The sequence below is a fragment of the Lampetra fluviatilis genome, chromosome 35 (assembly GCF_964198595.1).
Source record: "Lampetra fluviatilis chromosome 35, kcLamFluv1.1, whole genome shotgun sequence".
Taxonomy (NCBI): Eukaryota; Metazoa; Chordata; class Hyperoartia; order Petromyzontiformes; family Petromyzontidae; genus Lampetra; species Lampetra fluviatilis.
Window position 1 is genome coordinate 2,328,285 of NC_136309.1, and position 8,588 is coordinate 2,336,872.

At 47.6% G+C, this 8,588-nt stretch overlaps 1 protein-coding gene across 1 annotated transcript in view; it reads right to left on the reverse strand.

The window, feature by feature from the left end:
• LOC144944499 (E3 ubiquitin-protein ligase TRAF7-like) overlaps positions 1–7,442 on the reverse strand; it is a 50,519-nt gene extending 43,077 nt beyond the window's left edge. Inside the window, exon 1 of the mRNA XM_078872687.1 lies at positions 7,142–7,442. The gene's annotated coding sequence lies outside the window, so the exon portion shown is untranslated. The remainder of the gene's footprint in view (positions 1–7,141) is intronic.
• Positions 7,443–8,588: the final 1,146 nt, after the last annotated feature.

Consider the following 8,588-nt stretch of genomic DNA (forward strand, 5'->3'; position numbering starts at 1 on the left):
TGTTGCACAGGGGAGTATCTATACCGCAAAGCCCAGATTGCTCTCTGCCGTGGTACAGCATGTCACGCTTTGATGCCGTATCATTTTGGACGCCCACACGTTGCAAATTCCCCGCATCAAACTGCCAACCCAGGGGCCCATCCCAGGGCAAGGATATGGGATACGGGTTACACCGTATTGCCTGTGGAAAAAGCTCGCTTGAATTTACAGATGTTTTTTTTACTACCCAGGGCCTATATATAGCACGCTTGTGTAGGTCAGAATTCGCACTCCTGTTATATGTACGTTAAGGCAGTGAAATAGATGGATTACAAGGCTGTAGATCTCTGTACAGAGCAGTGATCCAGCAAAAATAGGAATGTTATAAGAATTTGTTTTGCACTGTTGCATTTGGGCAATGTATCTCTACATAAAAGTCTTTTTAGAGCTGGGGTGGTTATTGAAGTAACGGATTCCTCTGCTGATTATCAGTTCGATTATGCGACCAATCAGATTCCGTGAAAATACACGACATGATGAGAAAAAAAGATCCAAACTATTTCCCACATATTCTTGGTTCTTTCAGGAAAGTCACGTAGAAGGGAAACAATAAAATAACAAAAATATAAAGAACCAAGAATATGAATCCCAGCAGTCACGAAAGCTTTAAATCAAAATATTTCCCACATGTATTGCTGGACACGTGATGGACGGGGCTTGGTTACGTCATCGGCATAATCAGGGATCACTCCGGGGGGGATTCCCCTCTTTCTGAAGGCAGGATGTGCAGGATAAACAAAAGAAATATGAAAGGTTTTTTTTGGTTAACAGGGCCCCATCATTTACAAAAAAGGCTCAACAACAGCATCTTGGTAGTCCAGCTAATAAGGCCCAGAACACACTGACCCAGAGTTTGTTTCCACAAATGTTGTTGTCTAATAAGACCTAGGTTTGTAAAGGTGTGCTCAACAAACATAACAAGACATTTACGTAGAAAGCGGAATTTGAAGCCTACTCCTGAGTACAACCATTGTTGCCTATAGGACACTGGGAAATAAAAGTTGTGGTGGTGTACATGTGCTGCGAGTGGTATATGAATGACAGCGAGCCTCTCCTAGATCAACTGAACTTTAAGTGCCTGGGTGTGGTGTTCTAACCATCAGCACGGGAAAGACAAAGGCGGTCAGGCGTGGGGCTAACCACATATGTACGTGCTTGCGAACAGAGCTTGCCCCAAAAATTTTTAAGGATACATGGGGGGATCTTTCTCTTAGCTTTGCTGTCTTTACATTTTAGTCAGATACATGGTCATTCATGCACAAAGTACTAAATGATAAATGACGAATGAGACCAAAGCGAGGATTGGGCTGGCTTGGTTTGATAATGCGGCTTGTGCAAACGTTCTGGCTGCGAGTAAAGAAATCTCGCACTATGCCTTGCTGATGATCTCCAACAATGGCGTAATTGGAACGACACAATTGGGAAATTAACCTCGCTGCCACAAACATACGAGGGGGGTGACCAAAACGTTTGTGCCCTGACATAGAATGAGTGGTGCTACAACAAAGGGTGAATGATACGCTTAACTTGAAGACATTATACGTAAAAAAAAAGATTTTAATGCTTATCCAGTTGAATACCAAGAGAAGAGTTGTTTATTTTTTACCGGCGTTCGAAGTAACCCTGCCAATGTGTGACCTTTAAAACTGAGAAAATGGGAAAAATCCAGAGAAATACGCAGTAAATCAGAGATAGAGAAACCGGAACAAAACTAAAACTCATCAGATCTGGCTCCCAGTGCCATCCATGTTTCCACAGTACAATTAATGACTTATGAGGCAAGTGATTTTTCTAATGGCGATAAAGCAACATATTTTGTGAGTGAATGATTAGAGCAAGACAGTTTTTTGGAAGTTCATTGCACTTGGTGCAAATGAGTCTCTTCTGTTTTCTGTTCCAGGCGATACATTTCAATCACCCCTTGTGTTTTGTCCCAATCCCAACTATAAAAATGATTTGACCTGTGAAGTTCCCTGGCTGAAACTATGCATGATCAGCGAAGGAATCTAACGATTTCTTGTGGAGTCTTCTGTCTTTTGTACATGGTATAGCCGCAGTAATGAATGTGTTTGTATGCTGTGTAAGTGGCACAATGTACAGAGAGCCCTGTGCCAGGCCTACAAACTATCCAACTGGGTTCAATTCCTGAGCATGGATTACATCAGTAGCAAGTGGCATCAGAACCTTGATGTCTGTTATGGTGCGAGATATATCAAAGGCCAATAGAATGACTTGACCAAATTCTAAAAAGATATCTGTTTATCTCCATATATACAAAATGCAAAGTGGTGAATATGTGTGTCTGTTCAAAATGTTTAGCGTACTTCCCGACATGCAACAAACTGGAAATTTGCCATGTGGGTACTTTCCAGACTGTACACCATGCAAAAATTATAAAAATACACTATTGTTTAGTTTTTTAGGCGGGGGAGCTCAATAATGCAGTTATGTTTTGCACAGCAAGTGAGCTGTGACGTCAAATCTGTCACATGACCCGCGCATGTGGAAGCGTAACGCATTGTAGTGTAGCGGGTAGCGCGCCGCGCTACGAACCCGGCGACCCGAATTCGATTCCCGCTCACGGCCACCACCGATGAAGATTATTTGAACTGGTCCTGGGCCTCCCCTAGGTCGACTCAGCCTAAAACGAGTAACTGCTGTGGTGTGTGAACATCGCCACTGGGGAGACAAAGGCGGCCGGGCGTGGTGGATCCAAGCCCCGGGCGAAGCCGGGTAGTACAGCTAGTGCTTAATAAAATATACAAATTAGACGAACGTCCATTCGCTTCACGAAAACACAGTGGAATAGGTATTGAGTCACAGTTCCCTTTGCTGTCATGTCAAAAGACACTCCTGTCTTCCTGTCTAGATCGAGTCAATTTGTTGAACTAGTTGAGAACTCGAGAGAGTATGTTAGTCTCATTAGCAAGTGGATCTGGGTAAAAAACAAAAATCTCATTATTACTACTTAAGGGCCAAGAATCAAACGATGATAACATATCATACATGACTGGGAGCTTTAGAGTTTCAAGACCACTTTGCATGAGGGTCCTTACATTGGGATGTTTGGTCTGGAAAGTCCCTTTTTAACTTGAGTCTCAAAGTCATGTTGAAGTACCCATTTGCTTCAATAAATACTGGGTAATGTTCATCTCCCTTTGGCAGTGCTGAGCCAGTAGTGACAATTCGACACTTACGACAGTGGCGAGTCTATCCGAAGGACAACCAGGTGGAATTCCGCCATGGTACTCATTTAACCAACGCCAACAGGGTGATGGGTTTGTGTCAAGAGTGATCTGCTGAGGGGACAGCCATGGTGTAAAGACTGGCCTACATTTAGTGTTTATATGGCAGCATGGATTACAGAATACCGTATTTATATTTCACAACAGCGGATGTAGTCTATGTCCCAATTACCGCAATGTTCACCTAATTTGTGACCACAGCGAATGCAGATTGTGTGCAAGTTGCCTACAAAGTCAAGCAATTTCCTCAAAGCGTCGTTCGTGTGTAAATCTGCCAAGATACAGACACAAACGTTCATAATATATCTGCGATGAGATATATATACTACCGCTATGTCAAACACTGCAAAGTTAAACGTGACAAATTCGCCGTTGATGACGTTGGAGATAAAAATACAACTTCTAAAAAAAGACCACAAACTCACCACCTTCATGATATACATTGCCTTCTGAGATACGTTTGTTTTAACATAGATGTGTATACTATATACTATACACAAATATCACCCAGTAAATACTATATATGTACGTCATTTATAAGGCAGTGTTGAAGCGGTGGCAGCGGGTTGGTGCACGTCGCCACCAACACCATGACCCCCAGTTGGAATCCCCAGGCAGTGGTACTATAATGGGTGCCAAGGTGGCTAGGAGATGTTAACTACCTCGCCTGGTATACAGGAGGTCGTAGGTTCGATCCAGACCCTGACGCCTGCTGTATATTTGGAGTTTGCATATCTCGCTCTCATCATAATCATCATCACGGTGGCTAGGAGATGTTAACTACCTCGCCTGGTATGCAGGAGGTCGTGGGTTCGATCCCGACCCTGGTGCCTGCTGTGTATTTGGAGTTTGCGTGCCTCTCTCATCATCATCACGGTGGCTAGGAGATGTTAACTACCTCGCCTGGTATACAGGAGGTCGTGGGTTCGATGCCGGCTGTATATTTTGAGTTTGTGTGCCTCTCTCTCATCATCATCAACACGGTGGCTAGGAGATGTTAACGACCTCGCCTGGTATACAGGAGGTCGTGGGTGCTGTATATTTGGAGTTTGCATGCCTCTATTCCCGTGGTCACATGGATGTTTCTCTGGGTGCTACTGTCTTTCCCCTCCATCTTTAGAATCAACACGTGTTAACAATATTTGGCCGCTCTAAATTTCGCCATGATAAGCCACTTCGTCGAGGTATCATTTGTGGCCAAGTCATTTCCGAAAAAAAGCTATATAGCTGTTGGCCTTACGTGGTAAAACAAAAATTTCGATTTAAAGCTTTCGTGACTGCAGGGATTCATCTTCTTGGTTCTTTCGGTAAAGTCACGTAGAAGGGAAGTAATAAAATAATAAAAATAAAACATAATAAAACAATTCTCACGACGTTTCGGCCACAACGCAAGCAGCCGTCCTCAGGCGGCTGCTTGCAACGCAAGCAGCCTGAGGACGGCTGCTTGCGTTGTGGCCGAAACGTCGTGAGAATTGTTTTATTATGTTTTATTTTTATTATTTTATTACTTCCCTTCTACGTGACTTTACCGAAAGAACCAAGAAGAAAAACAAAAATTGTAAATGGTTTTAATAACTAACCCATTCGACCCTTGACCCTTAACTCTTTCACCAACTCACGCTGACCAGCGTGGTGCAGTTATGGCAACAACCTGCATGACGAAACGAAATAATCATAAAATGTCTCCACGTGAAAATGTAATCAATGTACACACCTCCTTCAGGTTCGTGAATCATTTCAGCAAGATTGTTTCAAGCCAAGCGAATGTCAGTGTCTCATCAGTTGATGTATTATATGAGTTTGCGTTAATAATGACCCATCTCTTAAATAAAGGGCCCTTAACTTCTGGTAAGGATTCAAGTAAGCCCTAACTGCTGATGAAACAATGAATGTCGAAATCGGTCGAGTTCTTTCTTGCTTAAGCGATGCTGCTGAAATAATGCAACTCCCAAATGCCGTGTGGCTGATCAGATGTGTAAAGTGTGCCTTTATTTTAATTTTAAGGGACAGATGTAGTATATGAAGGAGATGTACTACCTGCTTACGTATACATTATAGCGACTTTGGTACCTGAAAATTTGTATCCCATCAAAGACCAGATATTTTTGGTTGTTGAACTTGATATTGAGAAGCCACATCAGGTGAAGATTTTGGGTCTATGGGGTTTTATGTGAGGGTTTAGAGCTGATAGGATAGGGTTTGGGTTTATCTGCTTTGGGGTTAGGGTTTAGGGCTGAGTTTAGATCATTTGTTTAGCGGTTCGAGTTGGGATTTCCGGGGTTAAGGATTAGATGTTATCTTCTTGGTTATTTCGGTAAAGTTACGTAGGATGGAAATAATAAAATAATAAAAATAAAACATAATAAAATAATTCTCACGACGTGAGACCTGTTCTCCACCTGAGGACGGCTGCTTGCGTTGGGACCGAAACGTCGTGAAATTATTTTATTATGTTTTATTTGTATTATTTCTATTCTACGTGACTTTACCGAAAGAACCAAGAAGATGAATCCCTGCAGTCACGAAAGCTTTAAATCGAGATTAGCAGAGGTGTGGACTCGAGTCATGTGACTTGGACTCGAGTCAGACTCGAGTCATGAATTTGATGACTTGCGACTCGACTTGGACTTGCATAACAATGACTTTGTCCCACCTCTGGAGATTAGAGGTTAGGGTATTTAAGAGTTAGGAGTTGTAGTTAAGGCTTAGAGTCAAGGATTTGGGGTAATAGTTCCAGGGTCGTGGTTAAGAGTTATGGATATGGGTTATAGTTAAGTGTTGGCGTCAAGTTAGGGATAGGGTTAGAATTAAGGCTTAGAAGAGTTAGGGAGGGTTGGGGGGTGAGAGTTCAGACTTAGTTGTTAGGGACAGAGTTAAGATCAGTAGCACTGTACACCAATACTTTTAGGCCACAGATCCACAGGGGCTCCAGCCTCGAGTACGCACTGTACACACTGTATATACTGTACGCACTGTACGTACAGTGCACACAGCGAAGTCTACTGGTACGATGCAGTATGCAGAACTGTACTGCACGAGTGTCGGCTAGTACTCTACAGTACTGCAATACGTGCCAGGCTGAAAAACACGTACTGTACCGACTATATACTGTAGAGTACTGTACTGTACGTGTCATCTACAGTACACAGTGCACTGTTTACAGTACACACGTGCACTGTGTACGTGTGCACTGTATACAGTACACGTGTGTCATTTGAGTCGGTCAACCCATAGCACCTGGGTCTGTCCCGTGACCACCTCCTGCACCTAGCCTGGCACAGTCAACCCATAGCACTTGGGTCTGTCCCTGCACCTAGCCTGGCACAGTCAGTCAACCCATTGCACCTGGCTCTGTGCCGTGACTTGGCAGCAGCAAGCCCACGACAACAGTGCACGTGGTCTCAAGGTGCACCTAGTCTGGCACGTGGTCTCAAGGTGCACCTAGTCTGGCACGCGTCACCGCCACTCAGTGGCGAGTTGACACTGCGGCGTGGGGAGGGCTTTTGGCGTCTTCCACGAGCCGTCGATGTTTGAAAATATCTCGAATTTGACGGTCGAAAGTCTCCGAGTCTCGTCCACCCATCCACCCCACTCGCCCTGCTCAACCACAGCCCCCCTGGACATTGGGGACACGGCGTGGCGGCACTTAAAGACTTTTGTACAAGATTGTGTATATTGTGTATATTGGTGATGATGATCGTGGAAGGTGGTGGTGGTGGTGATGGGCTTCGTGTGATGTTAAACTGTGGATGCTGCTGCTGATGTTGTTGGTGGTGGTGGTGTTATGAAGCCGACAGAGCGGAATTAATTTTGTTAAGTGGCACATTGGGGGGGGGGGGGGGGGGATACAAACTCACCAGTCAAGACGACGACCACGACGATGATGCCCTTCACTGTCGGCCGATAGAAGAAGATGATGATGGCGATGAAAATGTTACCAGTGCATCCGACGGAGTGTGCACATTCTAAAAGTTGACTCAAAACGCAACGGGCACGCGAGAGAGAGGGAGGCGAGGGAGGCGAATAAGGAAACACATCCCACACCCCCCGCACACACCAAGTGACGAGGGATGGAGAGGGCTGGCACGAAGATTGTCTCGCAACCGCTCCGAGTCTCCTCCCCTTGGGCGCCTCTCGCCCCGCGGGGGCCAATGGAGAGGCGGGGGGCGGCAACGGCGAGCAGCGAGACAGCCACGTGGGGAGGGAGTGGCGAGGGTGAGAGGGTGAGAGGGAGGAGTGGAGGAGGAGTGGGGAGGTGGGTGAGAGGGTGGAGGTGGGTGAGAGGGTGGAGGTGGGTGAGAGGGTGGAGGTGGGTGAGAGGGTGGAGGTGGGTGAGAGGGTGGAGGTGGGTGAGAGGGTGAGAGGGAGGGGGGTGGAGGGTGAGAAGGAGGGGGGTGGAGGGTGAGAGGGAGGAGTGGAGGGGGTGAGAGGGAGGTGGGTGAGAGGGAGAAGAGGGAGGAGGGTGAGAGGGAGAAGAGGGAGGAGGGTGAGAGGGAGGAGAGGGGAGGTGGGTGAGAGGGAGGAGAGGGGAGGGGGTGAGAGGGAGGAGAGTGGAGGTGGGTGAGAGGGAGGAGGGTGAGAGGGAGGAGGGTGAGAGGGAGGAGAGGGGAGGGGGTGAGAGGGAGGAGAGGGGAGGTGGGTGAGAGGGAGGAGAGGGGAGGTGGGTGAGAGGGAGGAGAGTGGAGGGGGTGAGAGGGAGGAGAGTGGAGGTGGGTGAGAGGGAGAAGAGGGGAGGAGGGTGAGAGGGAGGAGTGGGGAGGAGGTGAGAGGGAGGAGAGGGGAGGTGGGTGAGAGGGAGGAGAGGGGAGGGGGTGAGAGGGAGGAGAGTGGAGGTGGGTGAGAGGGAGGTGGGTGAGAGGGAGGAGGGTGAGAGGGAGGAGTGGGGAGGGGGTGAGAGGGAGGAGAGGGGAGGTGGGTGAGAGGGAGGAGAGGGGAGGTGGGTGAGAGGGAGGAGAGTGGAGGAGGGTGAGAGGGAGAAGAGGGAGGAGGGTGAGAGGGAGGAGAGGGGAGGTGGGTGAGAGGGAGGAGAGGGGAGGGGGTGAGAGGGAGGAGAGTGGAGGTGGGTGAGAGGGAGGAGAGGGAGGAGGGTGAGAGGGAGGAGTGGGGAGGAGGGTGAGAGGGAGGAGAGTGGAGGTGGGTGAGAGGGAGGAGTGGGGAGGAGGGTGATAGGGAGGAGAGTGGAGGGGGGTGAGAGGGAGGAGAGTGGAGGTGGGTGAGAGGGAGGAGAGGGGAGGGGGTGAGAGGGAGGAGTGGAGGTGGTGAGAGGCGGGTGAGAGGGAGGGGGGTGAGAGGGAGGAGAGTGGA